We start from the raw sequence: 27,775 nt of genomic DNA, 5'->3' as shown, positions 1-27,775 counted from the left end.
TGTTTTCACATCAGGTTTTTGTATCAGCTCGGGTTGCTTGGAACCCCAACAGATATGGTACTAAAAAAGCATCGGTTTCTACATACTGCACACTGTGGAAAAGCCCCCAAAAGTTTTGGAAAAAAACATTTTGCAAAAGCTCTATATTTACAAAAAAGGGGGACACTAATTGGCATCTATCTGTGAGTCATATACATATAAGACTCACATACTTTATAATGTTTGCTGGTGAACACCACACATTTGAAAAAGGACCTTCTTTATAACCAAAAAAATAGATTCAATATGCTGTAGCGGAATTGCAGATGATGTAAAACTTATTTGATTTATTTAAGGACTGCTTTGCCAAAATTTTAATAGCTAGTGGGTTAATTGTTAAGGTGTTCTGAGCAGCGGCTTTTAAAAGATCAATCATTTCTAGATATAATAATGACTATGTAATGGTTCACTGGGCGTGCCACCTTGCCCTGCAGAAAGAGCTTTAATTCACCTATCATGAGTGGTCACCGAATGTTTTCCTGTCCTTTCTGCGGATGGAGGACTTATTAAACTTCCACCAGGAAATCTGTATGATTGATCAGTATTTAAAAATGGCAATTTAACACTGCCTCTGTTGTTACAAATGTGCAATCACTAAACTCAGGCGCTCTTAAACAATACATTTTAGACAGCATTATTTTCGTATTACTCTGATTTATGTGTAAGGGTGATGACTTGCAGTGATTATTTTTCCTCGCTGGAAAATGCACAGCATGATACGAGTAAGATGAGGTGTCGTAAATAAGCAACCAGGGAATTAGCCTAGTGTAGTCTCATGAAGATGAAAGGATAGCGTCCAGTCGCTGACAACTCATTGTACCTACGCAGTACACTTTTGATGATTTTTCCTATTTTTATCTTATTTCTGGTTTTGGCCTTTGTGAAAAGGAAATTAGCATCTACAAACACTGTTGTGTTATGATGTGGAGCTCCTGTGAAAAACACACCAGCTAATTGAGCCAATAATTATTTTATCTCTTGTTCCTCTGTAGTCTTATGACAGAAGGGATGCACCTCCACATGTGGTAACAATCGACTATTTATATTAGGAAAATAATATAGAGAGATTATATATAATAAGATTATTTAAGCAGTTGTATGCTCTAATGTGATCTAATGAGAAACACGTAAGGGTTCCTACAGTTCAGTTTGTGTACATGCTGCTCAATTCGTAGAGCATTGCGTTATTTTGTAGGTTTGAACACACATACATTTCTTTTTCATAAACAGATTATGGAAAATAGACGGAAAATGAGTCTGGGATATGTCCAGGGTTTGTATAGTTTTAGTTCATTCACACTGCCAATGATTTTCTGGAATCGGTGCATCCGTTTACACAAATCCCATACAGACAGGTGACATGACGTGTTATGTATTTGCAATTGTGCACTTGTTGTTTTTTTCTGCAGTGTCTTTATTTCTCAGCGTGTTCTGTGACGTTAGGGTTAGGGGTTCGGTTTCATTGTTGTGTTTTTTTTTTCATGAGAATCGTATCATATTGCACGATTAACTTTGTATGAATTGATACGGATTAGCCAACTTGTAAAATATGTACCATTTCTCATAAGATTAGGCTGGACTTGCAGTGTTTGTAGATAAAATCGCAGTGGTGTACTAGTGTTGGGCGATATGCCTCATTGTGAGATCGTCTTATCGTCAGCATGTGAGATCACCGATACACGATAGTATTGGCAATAGTTTACACATTTTTTTATTTGTTAATTTGATTGTTTGACAAAAAAGAACCCGATTCACTTTAAGGGCAACACAGTCACGACCGCAACCATCTTAAAAATGATGCCATAAATCCTGCATGAAATTTCCTGAGTGCCAGGGAGCAGAAGCAACACACTCGCTAGTTTTAAACCCCTGCGCGCCTAACAACCTCTCTAGTGCAAGGAAATGACAGATCCATGCGTATTATAAGCTCATGTGCGAGAAGAAGCCCATGCTGCACGCATTCAGGTCAAAGCAAGAGTTCATGGCTCACCCATTACAAGTCCAGGTCCGTTACAGGCTCTTTCGTGCAAAGTGAAGTCCACAAACCCTGTCAAGAGAGGAAAGGCACGCAATGTGCATACGAATGTGAAACTATGATGATAACAATAATAACTATCGTCATGAAAGCCCTCTGTCGACCATAAAAACACAAAAAAAACTATAAAAATCATGTTTAACTTTGGCTATACCAAAAAAAATTTTTTGTGGCACCCACATAAGTACTCCTTTACCCTTAAAGCTCACATAACACACACTGTTTCTGCTTATCTCACGTTAATTTGAGTACCTGTAGAGTAGTATTACATTCTTCATATATTTTATCCAAAGAGTCTTTACATTTACATTTATTAATTTAGCTGACGCTTTTATCCAAAACGACTTACAATTGCTATATATGTCAGAAGTCGCACGCCTCTGGAGCAACGAGGGGTTAAGTGTCTTGCTCAGGGACACAATGGTGTGTCACAGTGGATTCGAACCCGGGTCTCTTACACCAAAGGCGTCTGTCTTATCCACTGCGCCATCACTAACCCCAGTAGTAAAGGTGCCCAAATAAGGACTTCCAGTGTACTTCCTGCACTGAAATTGGCCATTAAAAAAATAGAGCAAGAATGTTACATATTGGAATAAAAAACATTTAGAAACTTGTATGAACCAAGGCGTAGCGCATTCGGCACAGAAATATCCGTCACTTGTCCAACTGCTTTTCTGACACTTTGCCTATGTTTAGAATGAGGAATCCAACTTTTAGGGGTTGTACACACCAAAACTTTTAAACGCGGCTGAAAACACCTGGAGGACGCCGAATGCCAGCTGTTTTTCAGCTGAGTGCCAGCTTTCTTCAGCTGAGTGCTTATGTGGTGATGTCCTGCCCCTCCTCCACTGTGATTGGATGGCCGTGTGAGAACTGACATTGACGAGCGGAGCTTTTCACCCAAAGTTGAATATTTCTCAACTGTCTGCGCTCAGCGCTGAGTGCGGAAAAACCACAGAGCACTGTTTTTAGCTCAGAAGAAAACCGCTAGCTGCTCTCTTATTTGAAAACGCCAAGCTTCCATTGGAAACAATTGAAAACACGCGCTGGCTGCGGACATAAAAGCTTTGGTGTGCATGCCCCCTTATGCTTTATTTTATAGCTTTAACCCCCCCCCCAAGTTGATCAGATTCCTTGAAAGATCATATTAATGTTAACTCTAAGCTTCTATCCGGGCTTTGTGCCCGATAGATTCATCAGACCTCACAGAGCTTTGGCAACGGCGTTGACAAGCGCACAGTCTAGAAACTTATTATAAGCCTCTCTGCATGACTGCATACTTCTTAAAGGGGGGTCAGGGAAATAGATGCTGTGTGTTATCAGAGAAAGTGTGCTCCACATTAGAGTCAGACCTCTGAGTTGCCCTCCACGCTACGTAATAGCACTTCTGGGGCAAAAGCTGCTTCGTGATTGCCATCTCTATAATATCTCTTATAGGTTCGGTGCCAAGGGAGGCGTACTGTTAAATGACTTTTTCCTTTCCCAAATGAGTGTGCAATTGTTTGAAAGCCTAGCTAAAATGCATTGGAGTGTTCTCGACCCTAGCTGGAAGCAGTTTAGATCTACGCTAAGAGCCCATTTATAGCACACGTTTTCTTTTTTGCTGTGTCTCTTTAAAGCCTATACACGACTACTAGAACTCTCTGTTTAGCATTTTTGTTTTAATGATTAATTACAACACTTTAATTCCTTTGATAATGGCACATGCTGCCATTGTAATGTGTGTTTGGGCTTGAAGCCTTTGGTGCAAAAAGGGCTCCAAGGCTTCTGTCCCAGATGTGACAGTCATATCGCCCCTGACACGGCCTTGAGGCACGTTCTCAGGGGTCATTATTCATTTCACACACACACCCAAATACAAAGAAACACATGCAGTCATAACAACCCATTGTCAAGACAACCATAGATCCATGCTAATTATACAAAAAGAAAAATAGGATTCTTGCATTGTACAGTCAACAGGGGAGAAGTCTCAAAAACTTTGTTTGACACCTTAACATAAATCAGTGGAACTAGGACAGTTTATGTCCCCCGGCCTGCTTCAAAATGAAGCAAGCCTGCATTTTAGTAAAGAGAAAAATCGCTAACTTTAAAAATATAACTCTCTATTGGTTTCATCCAAATCCTGCTGGTTAGTATCACATTAGAGATATTTCCGCTGTCCCAAAGAGATGTTTGTCCAGCGTATAAAAAACTTTGCAGACAACTTTAATCAGGATAAACTTACACTTTGGTGCTTTGCAGCTATCTGTTGGCACATTCATGTAATGCTCATCGAATGAACCTCGATAAGGCTTCAAAGCCACAAAGTTAATTCAGAAGTATTTCATATATAATTCTGTTAGACTCTACATTACTTCCATCTTTAATCAGATAATGCTGCTATGTGACTCTAAAACAAACCCAAAATTGAAAACACATTTACGTGACTCACTCTATTCTCTTTTCATGTCAATATCGTGTCAAATATACAGAGCGCAAGCATATTTGGGGCAATAGGTGGTGTGTGTTTGGTAAGTTATTATGTCCTATGGGGAACTTTGTTTGAATGAAAGGGAATATGAAATGAAGATTGAATTTCAAGTGTATGTATGCCTAATTATCAAGCCTAACAGTCTGATTAAATAATGCATATAAAAAAACACTGCATGTTTTATTGCTTTAAGGAAATGTTGTTGTTGCAATTCATTCACTGATTATTGTGAAACTTTTATCAATAGAGTGGTATTTTAGTGATTTTACAATAAATATACAGTACTACAGTACTGCACAAAAACATTCTGCGGACAATCTTATGTTTCATTAATTCAGAATAGCAAGAGAGACAGATCACTCACATGGGAGCATATTAATAATAGATATCCTCAATGTTTCGAAAACAATGAGGCATTTAAACAGGATATCAATAATTCAAGGTATTATATAGAAAAAAATTGCTGGAAGAAATTGTGTCTATTTGTCTGACTGTGTGTGTGTGTGTGTTGAGATCTCTGGTAATTAAGGTGAAAAATGTTAGCCTAAGGTCACGCTTTAAGCAACTTTTTACTGTAAGACCTTAGGCATACACTCTAAAAAACAAACGGTGCTATATAGCACCAAAACAGTTGCTTTGGATCGTAACGATAGAAGAACCATTTTTAGTGCCATATAGCACCGGTGAAGAACCAGTGAAGCACCAGTGAAGCACCAGTGAAGCACCTGTGTAGAACCATATAGTGCTATGTAGAACCATATGTGGTGCTATATGGCCCTTATATGGTTCTACACTGGTGCTTCACTGGTGCTTCACTGGTGCTTCACTGGTTCTTCACCGGTGCTATATGGCACTAAAATGGTTCTTCTATCGTTACGATCCAAAGCAACTGTTTTGGTGCTATATAGCACCGTTTGTTTTTTTAGAGTGTAGTTTAAATATTTTATACCCCTGGTCAAGTAAATTAATGTGCATTTTTGTCTAAAACAGGGCCATGTTTCTGTATTATAGGTTTGGTTTAAATCTGTTATTACTAAGTTACCAGTTCTCCATTTTTCCATAAATTGTTTATTTAAAACAATTCATAACCATATCTAATTGAGATCTGTAGCCTCAGGAAAAAAACCTTAAGACTGCACTATAGCGACTGTCTAGAGTTGCGACCGAGAAAGCTGCAGATGGTGAAATATATTTATATCACACTTCTTACAGGCCTCAGCTAAACTATCATCTAAAATATAATAAAATACTATCCAGAGCCATTCATCCTGCAAACCCACCTGTCCTCTTAGGGTCTCGGGGGGCTGAAGCCTATCCTGGCATATTCGCTCACAGACAAGGTATACCCTAGATGGCCAGTCCTAAGCAGTGCAAACACAACCTATATATGTAGCTACAATGTATACTGTCAGAAAAAAAGGTTTTAAACTGTACTATTTCTGTGACTGGGATGGTGCCCTCAAAGGTTCATTTTTGTACAATATTATACCCAAAAGAACCTATTGTGTAGGGGAGAGCGGAGCACAACCTAACGCTTTTTGGTTTTGGCTCAATCATTCAAAAATATTTGAGTTTGATCAATTATATTTTTACACAAGCAACACACACATCTCTGCTACAAATTAACATTTAAAGTTTGTTTCTAGTACTTACCATTCTTGGACAATTACACCAAACGTAACAGAAGTGCAAACGTTACATCTTACCCCATAGGTGTGGTTAATTTTAACAGGCAGGGGGTTAGTTGTAACACTTGCTAAAAATTAAGTTAGCAGGCAAATATTTCAATACTATTTTGTCAACCTGATCTCACGAATTTCCGTGGCATAGTCACGGAATTTTGTGCTCATTTTTCCGTGGCATTCTCACGGATCTCCGCATTTTTCCGTGGCCCTGCTACGGACTGTCTTTTTCCGTGGCATTCTCACGGATTGGTTACTCAACTGTTTTGTCCTATTTTCTTACCATTTTCGCTTCGGTTTAGGGTTAGATTTACATGAAATGACATCCCTACCCAAACCCAACTCTAACCCCAACGCCAGGCGACAATTGTTTAAAGTTTAGAAAATATAAAAGAATAAATCAGAAAAAATTATATAAACCAATAGTTAAAGTGACAAACTAATGCAAACACCAAATCTAACCCTAAACCGAAGCGAAAATGGTTTGAAAATAGGAAAAAGCAGTTGAGTAACCAATCCGTGAGAATACCACGGAAAAAGACAGTCCGTAGCAGGGCCACGGAAAAATGCGGAGATCCGTGAGAATGCCACGGAAAAATGAGCACAAAATTCCGTGACTATCCCACGGAACTTTGTGAGATCATGTTGTATTTTGTCTATATACTTGAAGTGAATATTGTTTATATATCTGTCTATAATAGACAGGTATGCACACTGTATTCATTCACCCAGCCCTTTTTTAACAATAGTTCAATTATAAATGGATACAAATGTCTAAAGCAGCACAATTATGACAAAACATTTAATATTTTTTATATGTGCCCCAGTCTGTAATAACCATACTACAGAGATAATGAGCATAGTGAGCATAATGAGAAGTCTGATTTTAGCCATTAATTTCATGATTTCAATCTTTGACATGGCCTTATTCAATCAATATTAAAGATATGAACAAAAATACATTTTGCACACGATTTTTGATAAGACAGGCACATTTATTTTGTTGGCAGCCGGCAATCATTCGTGTGTAGCCTATTTAAAACAACGGCAAGAATTATGCTAACGTTAGCGGTTTTCATTTCGTAAGTGCTGAGGGGTTAGTTGTAACACAGCGTTACAATTAACCCCGCTGGGTCAAAATATTTTCAAGCCCACCAAAAAGTTGCCAAGACCTGCAGACATAGTTCAAAACAATGCTATGTTTTAGTCAACAAACATTGATTAATATGACATAGCATTGGATTTGGTATCTTACACACCCAACTAAGAAACCGAAAAAACATATGATGAAAAAATTTACTTACATGCTCATAAGGCGGAGTCTGTGAGCGGTTATGGTTGGTGCGTAATCAATGTGACATCACATTGATAGGGGATCCCCAAGAACATGTTTTGTGTGACTGTTGCGGTTTAAAGGAGATTACACACAGAAGAATAGATGGATTTGTATAGTAACAGGATGCTTCTGCACACACTGGTGACTCATTTTCTGATAGAAACACATTTAAAAGTGCATTTTTTTTTGTTAGGGGGCCTTTAAAGGTACACAATAGTTCCATAAGTTACAGTAATGTTCCCAAAAAGGTACAACATTGTATTATGTCTAAAGGTACGAAACGAATCCATAGAATACCACCCCAGTGACAGAAAAGGTTTAGTTTGTACCTTATTTTGTGACAGTATACGATTTTGCATGCAACATTTGAATCCAATCGAATACATTGTGAATTCTGACTAGCTGTCAACACCATGTGAATGACAAAGAAAATACTCCAGATGTGTGAATTACACAGTGTGCTCCTTATTTATCATCTATACTCTATCTCTTCCTCTTCCTCCTCTCTCTGGTTGGGGCTATTCAACGCTCGTCTTCTTCATTACCTGCAACCTGCTTCAATTGCCCATCTTCCACCCCCACATCCCCGTCATCAATAGTGAGACATCACTGCTCCAAAGATGGGTGCTGACACCCTGCCAGTGAGAGAATGGAGCGTTCCTGACAGCGCTGTCCATTCTTGGGCTCCTTATGCATACAGCTGACAATGCATACACGCTAGTTTTAATGGTCATTCTATTTTGATGTCAGCAACACGTTCCCTATTTGTGTGTATGTGCACGTGTCTGCAAGCCTGCCCTAGTGTTCCAGCTCTGTCTTGTGTATGTGTTTGCTCATGCTGGAGGGTGAAATCGTAAGCCTTTTGAATGCAGTTAGCGCCCACCTGCCTCGCCGTGCATATAACACACAGACACAATCAACCCTTTGTCTGACTGGTTATCAAGCACCACCAGCAGTCTGCCTGACGGCGTTATATTAGTCCCAGCGCGAACAGTCCGGGATGCAATGTGACACGCTCTCCATTTGAATGCAGAGGTAGAGCACCGGTTTTAAAGGAGCTATTCCCAAACCAAGTGTCTGCACCCCACAACACTGAACCGCAGACAAATGAAAGCAAGATAACGTCACGTTTCACATGCAGGAAAGGTCAGAGTCCAGTCCAGGCCTGCCGGTTTACAAAGTCTCAGTGGATGGATGGATGGATAGACAGACAGACATAATTAACTATAAATGACAAATTTGATATTTTAAGGTAATTTAAAACATGACAAAATTTATTTTAAAAGGAAATGCATTAAAATTCACAGTGGTGTCTTCATGACACTCGATCTTTTAAAGATGTTTACAAACTGTCTTTGTGCCAGACAGCAGCAAGATAGATATTCGTACGTTTGCTGAACTATCACTTTTGATGCACATCCTATTGCCGGCCCCTGCATAATATGCAGGTGGTTTAACATGTCAGTTAGCAGCCCCTTCATATTTAAATGGGATGGTCTTTGCCAGATTATGCTACAATTTACACCTCTAATCAAAAGTTTAGGGTTACTTAAGGGTTTCTCTTGACTTAACAGACATTTGGATATGATCAAACCTTTTGATAAGAGCCCAGCAGAGATGTAACAGTTTCATCGAATGCACACACGTTGTCACAGTTATGAGCCTAGCCCAAAGTTAACTTCTGGGTGTTTGTTTATCGGTCTGGCTAGTGGCTAAAATGACCTCTGGAACAAATACCTTGTTGAAAATAAAAATGTTTCGGTTTTCTAAAGATGAGGGGAGACGGCGGGCATGGATCACCACTGTGCGAAGAGAAGTTTGGCACTTTGCTGCTGTAAGAATTCAATGATCTGTAGCTAACATTGTATACATAAATTTTATACAGTATAGGGGTACAGTTAAGCTATGATTTAAACTAATTTTATTTACTTGCTATGTATTTTGCTTGTTATCAGGAAAAATCTACTGTAGGACTCTGTTGTTATTGATTCTTTGCAGAAGTGTACCGAAAGTTACGTTTATGCCACAAAAGCCATTTTTTATGTTGTTGCTGTTGAAACTGACTGTTTAAAAAGCATCTGAGGGGAAAAATAAGAAAAGCTTTGCACACTGGTTCCAAAATTTTGCACGTTAAAAAATAAATACGACCTTGTATTGTGTTAATCACATTTATACACTGCCTCCAAACTTTTGTCCATCATAAAAAATTTTAGCATCATGTTACATTTTTAGCATTTTTGAATCCGTAGCTAGCCTGTGTGCCAGCCGATCTTAGCCCCGCCCACAACATTTTGAGGGCGGGAAGATCGGTCTGGGGTTTCTCCGTCGAGAAGCTACTATGCAAGACCCAAAGCTGGTCGACCAATCAAATTGCCAGGGCGGGCTTTATATGATGATGGACAGATGATCAACAGTAACGTAATCAACCATGTCACCAAAGAGCGTGTGTGTTAAATCTATTTACAGCTAAATGGCTGCCGATGTAAAATTTAGATGTGTGGATTCTGACATTGAGTCTGTTCTAAAAGATATCGACAGAACACTGATTTTAAAAGAGGAACAGAGAAACGCGATCAAGGCATTTGTTGATCGGAAATATGTTTTTGCCGTCCTTCCTACGGTATTCTGCAAAAGTTGGTCGCACTTATGGAGGACCAAGTTAAAGAAGCAACTGAAATGGGTATCACGGCGATGCAACTCAGCGTGCACGACGAGATGGATATAATTAGCGGTCGTTGCCAGCTTCTTCTAGGCTCCGATATTTTTTAGCAAACGTAATGGGTATCGTCGTGGATGAAGTTCACCTAATGTACAAATGGTAAGAGATAGTCTTACTGTATGGCTTATTAAATACTTAATGTTGTGATATAAATGAAATGTTGTAAACATAGTAGGTGTTTATGTATGTTCGCTAACTCAGACTTAGTATAATCACAATGTTATTGTCATTGTAGCAAAATACCGTTAACTAGCAGTTCGATCAGGCTGCGAAAGACGTCATTTCAACATACGTCACACACCCCGATGCTCTGATTGGTCATAGGTCTATCCAATTGAGTGCAGAGGCATTTTTCGGTTGAGAGACCCCAGATAATCATAGCCCAATGGAGCGGTATCAGACCCAAATTTTGACTAGAATTGAGTATGACAACGTCAGGCTAATCCGTAGCTAGCTTTTTGTGAGGTGTTTTGACATTAGAGCCACTGGTCAGGCAAACACAAAAATGTGTAGTTTTATGCTGGGGAGTCGAGAAAGGGTGCCCTTGCTATCTAACCAATGGAGCTCTGATAGGCTATTAAAACGTCACTAAATATGATTAATTCAACCAATCAATAGTATCGCGTAGCCAGACCTTCAATACTGAAGGTCTAGTGTTTTTCGCTGCTTTTCTGGACAAAGCCCGCCCACGAGCTGTTTGACCAAGATGTCAAACAACCAATCACAGTTTGTTTCGTCTAGCGTCACGTTTTGGACTCCCCACAATAACGAGCCGGCTGGCAACAAGTCAGTTATTGAAATAACCAGCCAACCGAATAGCATCTAAATAAACAACATTACTCACCATAGAACAACGTTGTGCACTTCATCAACAGCCACACCAATGAGATACTCCCGTTGAACATCTGTTTGAAGCATATCTCTCCACTTTCTAACACCGGAACTTTTTTAATCCACTAACTGCCTCAAGCAAAACTCTTGGACGTCTTTTATAGAGTCTATGCCGCTAATTTTGCATATTTTTGAGAATCCAATGTTTAGCTGATCATGATAACTGGTCATTATTATCCACGTGAACACGACTGATTCTCTTTCTCCATGGAACGTCAGAGCTTTGTTTTCCAGGTACCGAAACTAATCGCGACACTCGCGTCTCCTGGAAATCCGGTTTATTTCAACCAATCAAAGACGACTTCGACATTCCCACAGGGTTTCCAGAAAAGTGTACAAAAAATATCAGACGTTTAACCAACAATCTGTGGGCGTGAAGTCTGTGGCTGAGACTAACCAATCAGTGACGCGCAGTAATAATTCTCCAATGGGCGTTTTGCCTCTGCGCACATCGGAGAATAACATGGAGTTTTACTCTACTTGGTGTGGTCACGTGGCAGAGAGATTCAGCGGGTGGAGCCAGTGTTTCTTGACAAGTTGACAATGGCGCCACCGGTGGCACACTCCGTTTAAAACAAACAAATACATAAAATAACATATTTTAACTTGTATGCTCGTCTTGTAAGTTCAACATGTGAAACAATTATTATCATTGAAACATGAAATGAAGGATAATAATTGATGGCAGAATTTTGTGAAAACGTCTTACTCAATGTTTATGTTTATGTGGTCGGTTGCATAAACATAGCCGTGATGTTAAGACTGCGTCTTAAGAATGATTCTGACTAACTAGCATTTAGTTAAGGCTAATCAGTCTTATTATTTGGATTTAAATAAGACCAATCTACCTTTCTATGTAACACATTTAAAACAGTTATGATCAGTCTTGAAGAAAAAAATTCATGACTAACTCAGATTAGATTAGGTTTATGCAACCGGCCACTGGTGTGTATGTGTATGTGCGCGTGTGTGAATGATTACCCTCATTAGTTCATTACTGATAATAAACCCATATTATAAAAAATTCACAGATTCATAGTAAATTTGTTTCATGCTTTAACAGTTGACTTCAACAGTAACATTTTCAGCATTTTAGCTAAGCAGTAATGATTATTCATCACCTGATAAATGGCTATTTACAGTCCTGCACTACTACAGTAAAAGTTTGATTTAAAGTTTGTTTGTGCCCCCCCCCAATAAATTTTAACAACAGCCGCCACTGTCAGGTACACTGTAAAAAAATACATTACGTTATTATTGCCAGTTCTTTGCCAGTAAATTGCTGTAGATTTAAATCTGTTATTTTATGGTTTTATTTTGTAAAGACAAAGGCTTGTTAATGTTTAAAGTCCATTTAACTTTGAACAAACTGTTCTCAGTAAACAGCATACATTTTAATTTACAGTAAGTTATTGGCAAACAGCTGCATAACTACAACCATTTTTTTTACAGTTTATGGTAGCCCACACTTGAAATGTTTCATTTGCATTTAAAGGCAGTGTAGCTGATTTGATCAAGAAACATTTTTAGTTATGCTGGTTAAAAGTTAGCATCCTGATCATCCTGATCATTTTTAGTTTTTATAAAAAAAATATGTCCACTGTGAAAGGCATAGGACCAAGAAATGTATAACCAATTATTGCACTCGGACCGAAAAAAAAAAAAAAAAAAAATAAGTGGAAGGATGCAATTTTTGCTTCTCCTCTATCAACATGTTTTGCATATCACTGCGCACCGTTCGCATCATACGTCATCAGCGCGTTCACATCCGCTCTGTAAACAGTTTTTATGTTCGTTATTTCGGTAATGTTATTCACTATGTACTGCAAAGTGTTTCTCATTGGTGAATGAGACATAAGGCTTCTGTTCAGTGCATGTTCATGTGTTTTGGAGCAGGCAAGGCTTTGGACTGAGATTTGCATGGAGGGTGGGATCGTGATTTCAATGCTAGCAGGCTACAGTTAGCACTTTTAAAAATCAGCTACACTGCCTTTAACTCATGTCAGTGTATTGAACGTGCACACACACTCACACACACCCAGAGCAGTGGACAACAGCAGCAGCCCCAGCATGAATTAATTAATACGCATCGGATACAGTGTGCAAGGTTTGTGTGCGTGACGAATTTGTAGAAAAACAAATACAAAAAAGCACATACGAAAATTGTCTTAACAGTCTAGTAAAAGTGACAACAAAGATGTATCGACTATAGACAGGAATCAGTGTATGTAAGAATTATTCCCAGTACTGTGAACAGAAAACAACAGAATTGCCCCATACCGGTGAGTATAGACCTCCAAAAATAATACAGAATAACCCACCAGGGTGCTAAGCTTTCATTGTTATGAAAGCTGAAGACTACTGCGAGTTGTGTTTGACTAATACTTGATCCCTTTTGCAGTAAACCTTGCCGTTGATTAGATTTCTGCTCTGACATGTTTGCATTTAGCACTGTGACAGTACTAAGAAATACCAGGTTTTATATTGTCTGGAAAGTTTAGTTTTCATGGCCTTATCAGTGATGATCAAGGCTCCGAGTTGTAGAGTTTAGCAATATAACCAGATGTTTATTGGATTTTACAGTCTAATGTATACTGTAAATGTGGGCTTACTCATCCATTTTAAGATAGGCCATTATGGTTTTAGCAGATATCTAACAACATGGACTGTTGAATCATTACACAGAGGCGTGATCTGATGGGAGGACTGAAAGAGGGATATTTTTAAGGGGGCGTCCGTACTGTAAATCCTCACGACCTCTGTAAAGGGGGATGAAAACAATAAATAACTTATTGATCCTTTTTTGTGGTAAAGCGAGGAAATCTTACCCAGCAAGAGGCCATGAACGTAATTGGACCCACAAGAAACATTCATCTTGATTACATTCAATTTGAACCAATAAGGATTGGGTAAGTTCTGGCCATTCATCAAAGTCAGATTGGAGAGACTTAGTATATGGGAACTAATCTTTTTCTACCTGTGTCATCAGAGAGGTGGGCAGCTGAAATATTTGGACTATCAAGTACATAACGGAGAGTCCCAGCAAACTTGGAGATATTAAAGAAAATGATGAAAGGAAAATGGATAATAAAAGAAAGACAAATAGCAAGCTAAGGCGATTGTCTATTACTGGATGCCCATAGTACTGTATGTTGCTCAAGTAACCAGCTACTTTGAGCAATAGTGTCAACTAGAACTTAACATTTGTCTGAATGAAATGTGGATCCTAAATCGAATGACTCAGTATGCCTTCAGTCCATATTAGTTATACAGTAGTTAGAATTCTAACCAAGGCACAAGTTATGCAAGGTACATTAGTCTATACTTGTCAGTTTTTACACATCAACAACCTGATGACTCTAAAAAATGCTGGGTTATTTTCAGCCTAGTGTTGGGTCTGAAAGGGAAAAACCCTGCCACTGGGTTAAAGCAACACCAAAGAGTTTTTTTACCTTAAAATAACTTTCACATTCGCTTTGCAGCCCTCTATCGGCCAAAACCGCACTAAAGAAGATCTAACTGCTTTACGGCAGACTTACAATCCAATCAGAGCCAGCTTTGCTGCAGTAGGCTAAATTATTTACGACAGTGGTAATGGACAATTCCGCTTCCAACCTTTATGGGGAGCAAAGAGCAAAAACTCTTTAGTGTTGCTTTAAATTTACCTAGAAAATGTTTATATTTGACCCAACAATGGGCTAAAACAACATTGTAAATTGTCGCTTTCAGCCTCGTCATGACTGAAAGTTGGCAGATTCCGCCAAGATTAATTTTGTTAAAGGAAAACACCACAGTTTTTAATATTTTACAATGTTCTTACCTCAACTTAGACAAATGAATTGATACCTATATTTCTTCAATGGGTACACTTAATCTTTGTATACCGTGTCGTGAATGTTTTAGCATTTAGTGGCGCAGTAATATTGTATTAAAGGCAGGATAGGCAGGAATTATCTAAAAAACTTTTTTACAAATTTGTTTAAACTGTCTTTATATGCAAATACATAATTAAAATATAAGTACTCTGAAAAGAGAGTATAAAAATCGAGTGTCTTTAGACCTCTCACGACTGTTTTAAACACAGCTCATTATTTCCATTCGGGACGAAACAAATGATTGGCTTGCGCGACTATCACTCTCTCTCGCGACCATGGCCCCACCCCTGTTGCTATGGGATCTGTTCAAACATGCGCACACCGATTGATTTGAACGTGCATGAGGCAATCTAGGAAGAGCAAAAGTATGGCAGAGAAAGCGCATTCAGAACTCACAGTACCTGCATATGCAGTCAGCGAAGGCAAACAAGGCAAAAAAAAGGAATAAATGAAGAAATCAAACGAGAGTAAATATCGCGTGGCTTTTCCTCGAGTTGACGATGTGGTAGCGGTATTGTCTTCGGAGTGTAGTCCTCATCAGAGTCAACAATGCTTTCATCACGGAAACTCTTCCATGCAAAACACTGGCTTAATAGTGAGTACTAAAAGCCATCCTATTTGTTTATATTCATAGTGATAAAGTTAGGTGTATTATTACATGTGATTGTGACATGATGTTACTACATGCACCGCGCTCCCAGCAGAGCCGGTCAGCGTCGCGCGTTCATGTGTTTTGGGGGCGTGACTTTAGAAAAACCCCAGAAGGGAGGGGGTGGAGTGAATGGAAAAATGATCTGTGTTTAAAACAGTGGTGAGAGGTCTACAGACACTCGATTTTTATACTCTCTTTTTCAGAGTACTTACATTTTACTTATGTATTGGTATACAAAGATAGTTTAAACAAATTTGTAAAAAGGTTTTTTTAGGATAATTCCTGCCTATCCTGCATTTAAAGGAAGTTTGAGCCAGAGAGGGAGTAGTCAGGAGTGATGATGTTACTGCACCTGAGGTCGAAGTGCTGCAAACTAAGTGCTCTTCCGCCTTACAATATAGTTCTAATTTTTATCTGCTTAAAAAATCACCACGTTTTATTTTGTGCCACCATACTTACTCATGTAACTACTCATGTAACAGTCTTTAAATAGAGAAAACATGGAAGTGTTTGGTGGCTTCTAAATTCATCCCTGTTCGGATCCTAAGGAATGAATGTGGCTAGGCTAAATGCTAACACATTCACGACACGCTGTACAAAGATTAAGTGCACGCATTGAAAAAAGATAGATATGTATTAATTTGTCTAAGTTGAGGTAAGAACATAGTAAAATATTGAAAAACGGTGGTGTTTTCCTTAAAGTAAGGGAAAATGTAGAGGCAGACGGTTGTTTTCAAAGAAATAAGCCCTGACAGTTTGAACAGAACCTGACGGACCTAAGCGGAGGCTTATTTTGCAATAACAATCGACTGCCCCTACATTAACCGGCTTTTACCTAAGGTAAGGAACATTAAATATTGATTTGAAATATTTTATTTGCTAATTTTTAATGAATATAGACCTTTCGCAAGGAAAACCCGTTTATCGGTTTTAAGATAAGATAACGCGTTCAAATGCCACGGACACTCTATTTGGTTTAATCACTTGTAAATATAATGTCATATGTTATTAAAATACATATTTATATTGTCGGAGCCGATGGTGTAGTGGACGGTGCTCCGACATATGGTGCAGACGCACTTCTGGCGACCCGAGTTCGAATCTCGACTCGAGGTCCTTTGCCAATCCCATACCCCTCTCTTCACCCTATACTTTCCTGTCGTCTCCTAAATTACTATCCAATAAAGGCAAAAATGGCCCAAAATATATCTTTAAAAAAAAAATACATATTTATATTTCATTTTTTGTCATATTAAACTGTACCTGTCAAAATAATTGGCAGCATCCCGGTTACCATGTGTTATTAGTTTTAAGCGGTTGTTGTCTTGGAATAACAAACCTGCAAATGTCGCAAATGGCTAATCAGAATAAAGCATTCCAACGAGTCATGTAATAATATTAATTAACTCTTTCCCTGCCATTGACAAGTTATCTCGTCAATTAAGAGAAAACCTTTTCATAAAAAAGTGTTCCTGATGAATTTTATTTTAATCTGCAATACCGCGATTATTATAAATGGCGCACTTACCCAATTTATGAAAAAAATGAAGCCAAAACATTATTTACTAAGTTTAAACTCTGTATATGTTTTGATAATCATTCTCAATCTGATCTCTAACAAAATTCCTTCACAAAAATGCAATTATTGCTAAAAAAAATATTTAAGAGAAAAATATATAGATAGGATGAAACGTTTTTCCCGTTTTTTTGTTTTGTTTATTGTTTGTTTGAAAGCAGAGGGTCTGTTCTTTAATTTAATATATTTGAATGTTTATGAATCTACTGAAAGGCATTTGTGAAACATATGTGAAAATCACGAAAAAAGCTGGTGGGCAACTTTTCAAAAAATGGTTGGCTGGGAATGAGTCAATGCCAATGTGCATAAACTAATGTTAACAGTTACAACTTTTAGATTATTAGATTATGAAGTTAGATTATTAAGATTAATAAATGATGTAGAAGTATTGCTTATTATTAGTTCATGTTAGCTAATGAACTAACAAAATACAAGTTTTACCACGAAAACAAAACCAGATCCTAATTCTATTTAACGTCTTGGCAATGTTTTGTTCAGTTGAAACAGCTACCAAAGAGTTATTTCCTACCACATCAACTCTTTAATATCTTTTCCCAATTTTATAGTAGCCAAAATAGTAGCCACCCTTTTAATTTGAATGGCAATCCTCTATTTAAAAGTTATTTTGTATTAGTTGCTTATAGATCATGTAAATACATTGTTATGTTCACAAAGTGAAATTAGGTCTTAGTTTTGTTTACCTTTGGCTAGAGAGACATGGTCTGAAAAGGATTTGAGACTTATTGAAAAGTGGCATGGATCCTGAATAAACAATTAATACCAACAGATCAGAAGCAGGGCACGAAGCTGGGCAGAATCTGCCAACTTTCAGTCATGAGCACGCTGAAAGAGACAATGTACACTGTTGTTTGTGGAAAGATTAATGAGCCTTCATTTACCAAATGCTCATTAGAGAGAATGAAGTTATGCTCCAGAAAACCATGCAGAAAACAACGCAACAATTCTGCAAGACTCAATCGAAAGATATCAGACATTTGGCATGCTTTGTGTTTGCATTCGCGCAGTGTTCAGAGCTCGAATCCGCTTATAGTCTGAACTCTGACCGGTGTCAAGCATACTCTATTGTTTCTTACCAGCCAAGTGTATTCAGTCTATCTAAATCCCAGACTAGCTGCTAGAGGAGACAGGCGATGTGCCCTTTCTATGATGAATTCTCTGCTTCGGTAGCTTTACCCTGAGCATATGTTGTGTCAGACTTATTTTGAATTGATAAACAGCATTGTGTGCATGGACAACAATCTTTTAACCTACGATGACTTTGCCCCTACAGATCTGGAATAAAAGATCCATAAACAATGGCGTGACTGTCAGTTTGGCTATGGGCACCTCGTAGTGATGAACAGTTTGTCTCCATTATTACCCAATAATTACATTCAAGCATCAGTACGGGAAAGGAAATGATAGTGCTGATGAAAACTTCATTGGTCTTTTTTCGAGGCTGCTAGCCCAGATGGCATATGGCAAAATATAGCATATGGCACAGCAAAGTTGCTCACATTCAAGAAGAGAACATCTAAAATAATTGTGCGTTGGATATATGTATTTACAACGCTATCTAATGAAAATTCGTACGAATTTATAAAAATGAGCCAACTTGTAAAATATGTACAAATTCTTCAGGCTGGTGTTTACCACATAAATGTGCATGTTTTTATCTACATACACCGCGGGTCTCCTTACATGGAAGTCACTGTCATGTATTTACAGTAGCCCTTAACAGACAAACTAAAAAAAAATATTATAGCTAGGGGTGAAACGGTACGCAAAAATCACAGTTTGGTGCGTACCTCGGTTTTGCGGCCACGGTTCGGTTCATTTTCGGTACAGTAAGGGAAAAATCCTAACATTCAATAACAATTACATTTATTACTATAAACTTTTTTTAACATTTTTTTTACAATTTTTAAAACACTTTTTATTAAAATATAATAAATAAAATATATATAAAATAAAAAAGAATAATAAATAAAATACTGCTGCAAAGTTCTCCACTAAATAACATACTTTTTTACATTATTTTATAACAGTACACTCTAAAAAAAAAAAGTAGAACCACATAGTGCCATGTAGAACCATATTTGGTGCTATAGTGGTGCTATATGGCCCCCATATGGTTCTACACTTCACCGGTACTATATGGCACTAAAAACGGTTCTTTCTATGATTACGAGCAAAGAACCACTTTTGGTGCTATATAGCACCGTTTGTTTTTAGAGTGAGGTAAACCTTCTCTTAAACTTTTTCTACTAAAACCTTGCACTAAACTAACAATTTCAATTCCTGAATACATTTATGAACTATAAGCCTACATTTTTGCCACAAAAAAAATCTGTTTTGATTTATTTTGGATTGTTTAAGTCACAGTATTGAATTGGTTATGTACCATCTCTGTATAAAAATAATATTACTGCTCTATGTGTAACTGCATAGCAAGCAACATGATGATATATTATTATACACTCATATTGAGATGAGTGAGTTGCGTACATAGCCATCTTTTATCTTTTGCACGTTTCTCCTAATCTTTGCTTGTGTTGCCAATGTGTGACTTAGACTAACGAACCCCTCCGAGTAAGCACGGGTTACAGCTCTTCTCTGTCCCGACAGTTAAGTGATCGCATTGTGACAATGATATGATTGTCGTGAGGTGCAGATGAAAAATCTGATCACGCATTCCGTTATTCTAGCTGTCACAGAAAGCGCTGCTCATGATTGCGTAGCAACTAAAGACGTGTACCTCTCACACACTTTGGAAAGAACAAAACAGCACGTTGACACTCGTTTAACACACGGTTTTAGACGCGACATGTAAGCGGCCCCGTAAACGTTTGTATCAATAATCAAACGAATATACAACCAAGTAAATAAAAATCTTTCTGCGGGCTGAATTATGTTATATGTTTGACTTGCGCTGAACGTCGCCACTTAATATGTTCATGTGGAAACACGTGCACCGTGCCGAAAGCCCTGCACCGAAACAGTCCCGTACGAATACACGTACGGTTACACCCCTAATTATAGCATGTTAAAATTCCCATTTTGTAGGTCAGAGCAGAAAATTTTCTTTTTTGGGTGTGTCCTTTAAAATGCAAATGAGTGGATGAAATGCAAACACTGATCGCAATGATGGTGGTTTGTTGCAATTGGAACACAATTGTGCTGTCAATTATTTTGGTCAATTAATCTGAACGACCTCATTTTTTAAATGCTTACATAAAATGGCTTGCCAAAAGTAAGTTACTGGGTTGTTCTTTATCACGTTTTCTAGGTTGATAGAAGCACTGGGGACCTAATTATAGCACTTAAACGTGGAAAGAGTCAGATTTTCACGCTATGACCACTTTAACTAAATTTATAACGATATAATGGGCTACAATGATCTAAAAACGGATATCTGTAAGATGTGTGCATGGACAGATATTTTTTTTCCAAAAAACAAACACAATGTAAAATAAATAATGTATTTACACAAGTAACATAATAATATATGAGCATATCTTTGACATGACTTTAACTCCCCCATTCATTAAACCTGTAAGTCTATGTATAGTTTTTGTCTTTATTTCTCTTGGAGACGCTAGTATTCATCCCTAAGTTGATGTTTGGAATCATAGTGCTTTCCACCGCACAGATCTTTCATATAACGATACATTACAGGCTCTTAAATAGGACTAAGATCAGAGGATGATGGTAGTCACACTAGAGTTCTCAACGGGTCGGGCCGGCCCGACAAACCCGACGGGACCCGTGAATTCACCGTTGCTTGCTACTACAGGAGGAGAAGCCGCTGGCTGGGTACATGTTTGAGTTCTTTTTATTTATTATTGTGTGATTTTTATTTAAGGCATATTTATATAGCCTATATTTAAAGTTTATTGTTTCAGTTGTTTGTATTGTTAAAAGGCGTGAACATTAAAGCTTGATTTGAATTCCCGTCTGCTGGTCATGATAATAGCCTACGTGTATGAGAAAAAAAAAGGCAGGGGGGGTCGGCGGGGTCGGCCGCGGGTCGGGTTCGGACAGATAATTCACGTTGATGTGCGGGGTTACAACGGGTCCGGGCTTTAAAAGCCACGGGCCGGGTCGGGTTGTAATTTTCAGGCCCGTTGAGAACTCTAAGTCACACCTTGATTTGTTTCTTATTTTTATTTTATGCCCATATTAATTAAAATAGTCAATGATGCTTTTTGCAGCATGGGATGGTGTATTATCCTTGATGAAAAGTACATTTCAGAAGACATGATTCCTTTTATATCCCATAGTAAAGCACCATCTTTTAGGAACTCTGCATATCTTCTAGATGTCCTTTTGACCCCCTCAGGGACCCTAAAGGGACCTTCCATCTTACTTCCCAATATTCCAGTCCAAATCATTACTCTGCCACCTCTCCCTAATGTTGAAGTCTTGTTTGAATATAGTGGCTATTCACCAACAGTCCAGAATTACATTCATCTACACTATTTAGTGTATTATGGCATGTCAATGAATACTGTTTGAAAATAGTCTTCATGTTTTCTGAGCTCACAGCAAATGTTTCATTTTTGAAAGCTTTGGTTTGGAGGGTTAGAAATACAGCTTTACGCACTGAAGGATCCCGTATTGAGGGGTACTTGGGATTCCAGAGACACCAGCAGGTTTAAATACATGTTTGCTTCTTAACGGTGGCTTTTTATGGCTGCCTTTTCTTAATATTATCCTTAAAAAAGCCTTCATATAGTCAAATCCTTCTGCTCTGTGAATCACTCATAAATCTTATAATAGTTCAATGATTACTCCGGGGCTTAAGGCATACATCTGTACCGTCTCTGCTGTATGCTTTGCAGATATTTCAAGCCTACATACAAACATTGTAACACACGTTTAGCAGTATGCTTCCAAGATGCATAAATTAGAGCAACATTTTAAAAAAGTGTAACCCCTAAAAGAGCAATGCATGCTGGCTTTTCAGCCGGTCTGCTTCTGTAAAGCTCATAAATCTATATCCACCCTCACACACAAAAAAAATCAACATAAGGAAATGCACAAGAAAAACAGATTCACTTCGTCTTTGTGTAAAGGTTGATATTAAGCATAACATAAACTTACATGAGGTTTTCCATGACGAAGAAAATGCTTTGTTTAACTGTGCTAAACTAAAATCGCTCATAACACCCACTATGTTCCTATATTCTCTCTAATTCATTTTTGATGTGAATTTTCAATGCTCTCCAGGCTTCTGGCAAAGAGGTAATAAGCAAACATTTTATTTGAGGAGCTTGTCTGATTTATTACGGTTAGCAGAGCTGTTACTGGTCTGAATTCGTCATCTCGCATTGTTTCCTTTTCATCCGTTTCTGCCATCATGAACGCATTTTGGCTACTGACAGCATAAGCAAGCTGATGATGTTTCACTGAAGCATCCCGTAAGATCAGAGGCCTGTTTGAAGTCACAGAGTCCTTCTTGTTTACTGGTAGCGTTGCATCATTCAATGTTTACTTGATGTATTTCAGTAGGGTATAATTAAAGCGGCAACATCAGAGCCAAGTCTACCAGTTTTCCTGGGTGGGGTTGGGGCAACCTCGCTTTAAATCGTGCCCTTATATCATTGATCCAGAGTCCAGCAAATGATTATTCAATATGAAAGAAACCGGTAATGAGAACGTCTGCAACATCTGCGTGCCTGCAAGCATCTGAAATCCCACAAGCCGTACGAGAGATGGCGAGAGACCCTGGGTTTAATTAAATAATGAAAGGCCTCCAGGCCAAACACTTAACTGAATAATTACACTTTTACTTTATTTTCTGATTTCTTAAAGATTATTAAGCTATGGTTCAGGTCAGATTGACTTATCTTGATTTAGTAGTTTAATCATTATTACTACAGTTATGCACATATTTTTAGTATTTTTAGGAGCTGCAGATGCCAAAGCCGCTAAATGCCACCTCCGTTAAAAATGAGATAATGGGCCCTATTTTAACGATCTGAAACGCAAGTGCGAAGCGCAAAACGCAAGTGACTTTGTGGGCGGATCTTGGGCGCTGTTGCTATTTTCCCGGCGGGAGAAATAACTCTTGCGCCAGGCGCAAATCAATAAGGGTTTGGTCTAAAGTAGGTTAATTATTCATAGGTGTGGTTTGGCCGTAACGTCAAATAAACCAATCAGAACGCTATCCAACATTCCCTTTAAACGCAAGGGCGCAAGTTCCATGGCGGGTTGCTATTATTATGACGGATTTACCAGGCGCACGCCAGGAGCGGTTCACAGCCGAGGAGACCCACGTTCTTGTAAGAGAAGTCAAATACAGAGAAGTTGTTTTGTATGGGGATAGGAGAAACCCGCCCAAATCAGCGTAGGTTAAACAGGCGTGAGAGGAAATAGCCACAGTTGTCTTATCAGCTGGCATCCCCATCGTTGCGCCAAGCGCTACAATGATGTCAGGAGATGGGGGAATCCCAAGCTTGCCAGCATAAATCGGGCACGCCGTGTAACGGGAGGTGGATCTGCCTCTACACAGGACCTGACGCCAGCAGAGGACATCGCTGCGTCCGCCCTCACCGCTGAAAGGGTTTGGGGGCTTTGAAATCGGACCCAAGAAACGCAAGCAAGCTCCAACCCCAAAGTACACTTACAAATCAAGTTCATATACATTAAGGTTTCTTATGAAAACATTTTAATTATTATTTACATAAAATAAATGTAATACAGCCACACAACAAACTTATGAAAATATTTTAATCGTTATTTGCATGAGAATTTTTTAACGCAGCCACACAATAAATAAAAACTATCACCACAATGCTCACCACTATGATTCCCCTTATCTCATGTGTTAATATTTTTTATTGTAACAATGTATGATTTGCAAAAATAACTGTTGCATCTGTGTAGATTAGATAAGCAAAGTGTGCGCGCGTTGTGCACGCTATACATTATGGTCAAGCATGCGCCCTTAAAATAGCATAATGAACCACGCGCAACACGCCACTGACTTTAGACTAGTTTTTTTTTTGGTCAGTGGCGCAATTGTTTTTTGATACTGCAAAATAGCATCAGGGATGGTTTGCGCCGCAACACGCCTCCTTTTTTGCACTGAACCGCCTGCACTGAACTGACAAAGTCAATTGCGCTGGGTGCAAGATAGGGCCCATAGATATTAACCGAATGCTCTCGGCACATATTATACGTTCATCAATACATTTGCTTTAAATAGCAGCCTCAGGCCATTCAGAAATAACGGTTTGTTGGCAGAATCCATTAACTCTTTTCCCGCCATCATTACGGCAATCCATTTTTCCGCCATCATCCACTAGGTGCCCCTCTTACCCAACTTATAAAACACTAAATCATCTACGAATCCAAAAGCAGTAAATACTCTGTGTATGATTATCTCTCCGATCTCTAACAAAAGTCTAACAAAAATGCAATTATCTCACCTTTTTGTTCAAAATTACAGATGCACCGGTCAACAGACCAGATACTGGAATTTGCCAATTTTACGCATGAACGGCTTTACATGTAAACGGACGGTCAGTCAATAATGTCACAGCCTCGCAGTGGAAACAGCTCCCGACTCCAACAGCAGCATTAATTTTATTCCATATCCGGAAAAGTAAACTGTTTTACAAACCCAAACTGCCCATGTCTATATTGATTCCTGCCCCGCATCCGTAAATATTATTCAACCAGTTCACCTGCCCATGTGACAATGACATAACTCTCTGCTAAACCACTGTAGTATGATGTATAGTTGGAAAAAAACTAACTAGCTTGTCACAACTGTTTCACGAAAACATAGTAAGTTTGTTGCACATATTCGTCATTTGAACCATGTTGGTTCAACAATAAAGTAGATGATATCAAGACAAGTATGGGGTGGAGTACTAATTAATTTGTTAAAATTGATTTAATGTCAGATTATTGCTGTAAATAACCTACAAGGCTGCTTTTGTTGTGTTTTAAGTTCTCTGTTGTTTAATTTCAAGATATTTCATTCATTCGCAAGCTTCCTTCTACGTCACTCATCCCAGGGAGTCCCAATGGTCTTAAAGCTTAGCGCTGTGAACATGCGCAATTTTCAAAAACAGCGCTTTAACTTCTAACAACAGCATACCTGTCAACACTCCCGTTTTTCACGAGAGTCTTCCGTATTTCACACCTATCCCCGACCCCTTCCCGTTTTGTTATTTCCCCCTGGAAAACTCCCGTAATTTAAACAGTCCTACAACAATATATGAATAATCACATCAATATATTATCCCAAGGATGTCCAGTTGCCAGATCTTGTATTAAACGCATTCTACTCACACAATAAACACACCATACAATTTTGAACCCATTTTTGACCTCAACCTCGCAACCTACAACTCGGTTGCGCTGTTGGTATCTGCGCAGGTAGACGGGGGAAGTTGAATAAAGCATCACTCTTAAAAATGGCATTAGAAAGCTCAGGAGGTGCTACGGCAAATATATATATATATATATATATATATATATATATATGCAAATTTAACAACAGCTGGACGGAGAAATTTAATTTCTTAAGCCTGACTGAGTTTAAGAGCACTTTATTTTGAGATATGTTCAAAAGAAAAAAAAAATATATTAAATTAAATATAATAAATTAAATATTGGTACACAATTAGAACGAATATGTTAAAAACAACACATTAGTGTTGATTCTGGGACAACACACTAAATGCATTGTCCCGGAATCCACACATCGCTGTGTTGTTATTGAAACAACAAATTTTGTGTTACTTTTAACACAACTTGTGTTATATTTTAACACAAAATCAACACAAAATGACACATAAGTTAAAATTACACATAATGTGTTAAAAGCTTAATGCACAAAGATGTGTAAAAAAGTACATATCCTTTCTAAAAGTATATCAGCAGTTCACCAGGAATCGGCCAAGAAATCGTGCATCTCAAAATTTTGTATTTTTGAAGAAACCTATTTGAGATCGATAAAAAAGATCTAATGAATATAGGATCAAATGTTTTTGTTTGTTTTTTTGTTTTGTTTTTAAAGCAGAGAGTCTGTTCTTTCATTTGATATATTGTATGTTTATATTATATTAAAAGTAGAAGGCATTAAACTGTTTAGAAAATCTTTAAAAAATGCTGGCACTGGCTGTCGACTTTTTTTTATGCTGGCAGGAAAAAGGTTAAGACTCTGATAAAAATATGCTCAAGTACAAAGAGGGTTTTGCTTCTGAGCTCTTCAATTACCCAATTGCTGGGTTATTTAAACAACCATTTGGTAATTTTTAACCCAGCAGTGTGTTCTGTCAAAATCTACCCAGTCATGGTTAAAAACAAGTGTATAAATAAAAAATAAAACTGGGCCTTATAAAGTAGTTTTGCTGGATGAAGTTCCAACAGGGTTGGAGTGGGACTCATTTTCAGCCTTGGAGTTTCATGCCATAGACCAGCCCACTTTAGACTGACTATAAAATAATATCATTAAATCCTCAGTAGCCTACATAAGTCTGCAATAGTGCATTGTTCTCTGCAGCCTTGACATTCATTTTATTTTGCATTTCATTAAATATATAATTTCCAAATCAGTGCAAATACAGTAGCCTTATAGCCTAAACAATTATAATTTTGCAATAATTGTGCAGCCCTACCATGACGATGAATAATGACTATTCAAAAATTACGATTTGAAACTCTTTTTCATTTTAGAGGCCGTTCGTTTTAAGTCGCGCTGAAGTTTATTTTAAATCTAGACACTTAAGTGCACTTAAATATGGACTCGTCTGAAACAAAACTCGTGTTCACAGGCGAGTGCTTTAAAAAGCTTTTTATGATTTTTAAATGTTATGGACCCTAATGCAAGAATTTTTCCAAAAAGTGGTCAGGACTCGGGACACAATCAACTTGGGCATAAAGTGGTGGGGACAAAATACGCGAGTGGGGCTGGATAGGTACTGGCAGCCTAGGGACAGCAACCTTCAACCCGGTGGCATGACAACTAAAAAACAGCCCACCGAGAATTGTCCCGGTCCTTCTATGGCCAATCCGGGCCTGAGTCACAATAAGTATCTATGGATAAAACAATCTGGAGGGTTACTTTTTTATACAGTCTACTCAAACATATTTGGTTTTACTTGTTGATTTTGTTTTATTTTACTTGTTGATACGTTTTATCATTGTTTAAAATGTAAGAAGCCAAGCTAAAAATATGTAATGAATAAATATTAAAATTGAGGCTATTAATAGAATGTGCTTTGGCGGGCAACTCACAGACTCCGTGCGGGCACCATGTTCGAGACCACTGCCACAGAAGTTCCATTTCTGGCTGAAAGGTTTTTTTTGTATTAAAAGTTTCTCTATCTGACCTGGTCCCAGACTAAAATGCATGTTTGAACTACCTTAATTTAAAAACACATTGCACTGACATATCTTAACACGTTATTTTTTTGTCTCAAGATGCACAACAGTATTGTTTCTTGTTACACTGAAAAAAAATGATTAATTGAATTT

The sequence above is a fragment of the Paramisgurnus dabryanus genome, chromosome 17 (assembly GCF_030506205.2).
Source record: "Paramisgurnus dabryanus chromosome 17, PD_genome_1.1, whole genome shotgun sequence".
Lineage (NCBI taxonomy): Eukaryota > Metazoa > Chordata > Actinopteri > Cypriniformes > Cobitidae > Paramisgurnus > Paramisgurnus dabryanus.
Note: the sequence above shows the minus strand (reverse complement) of the source record.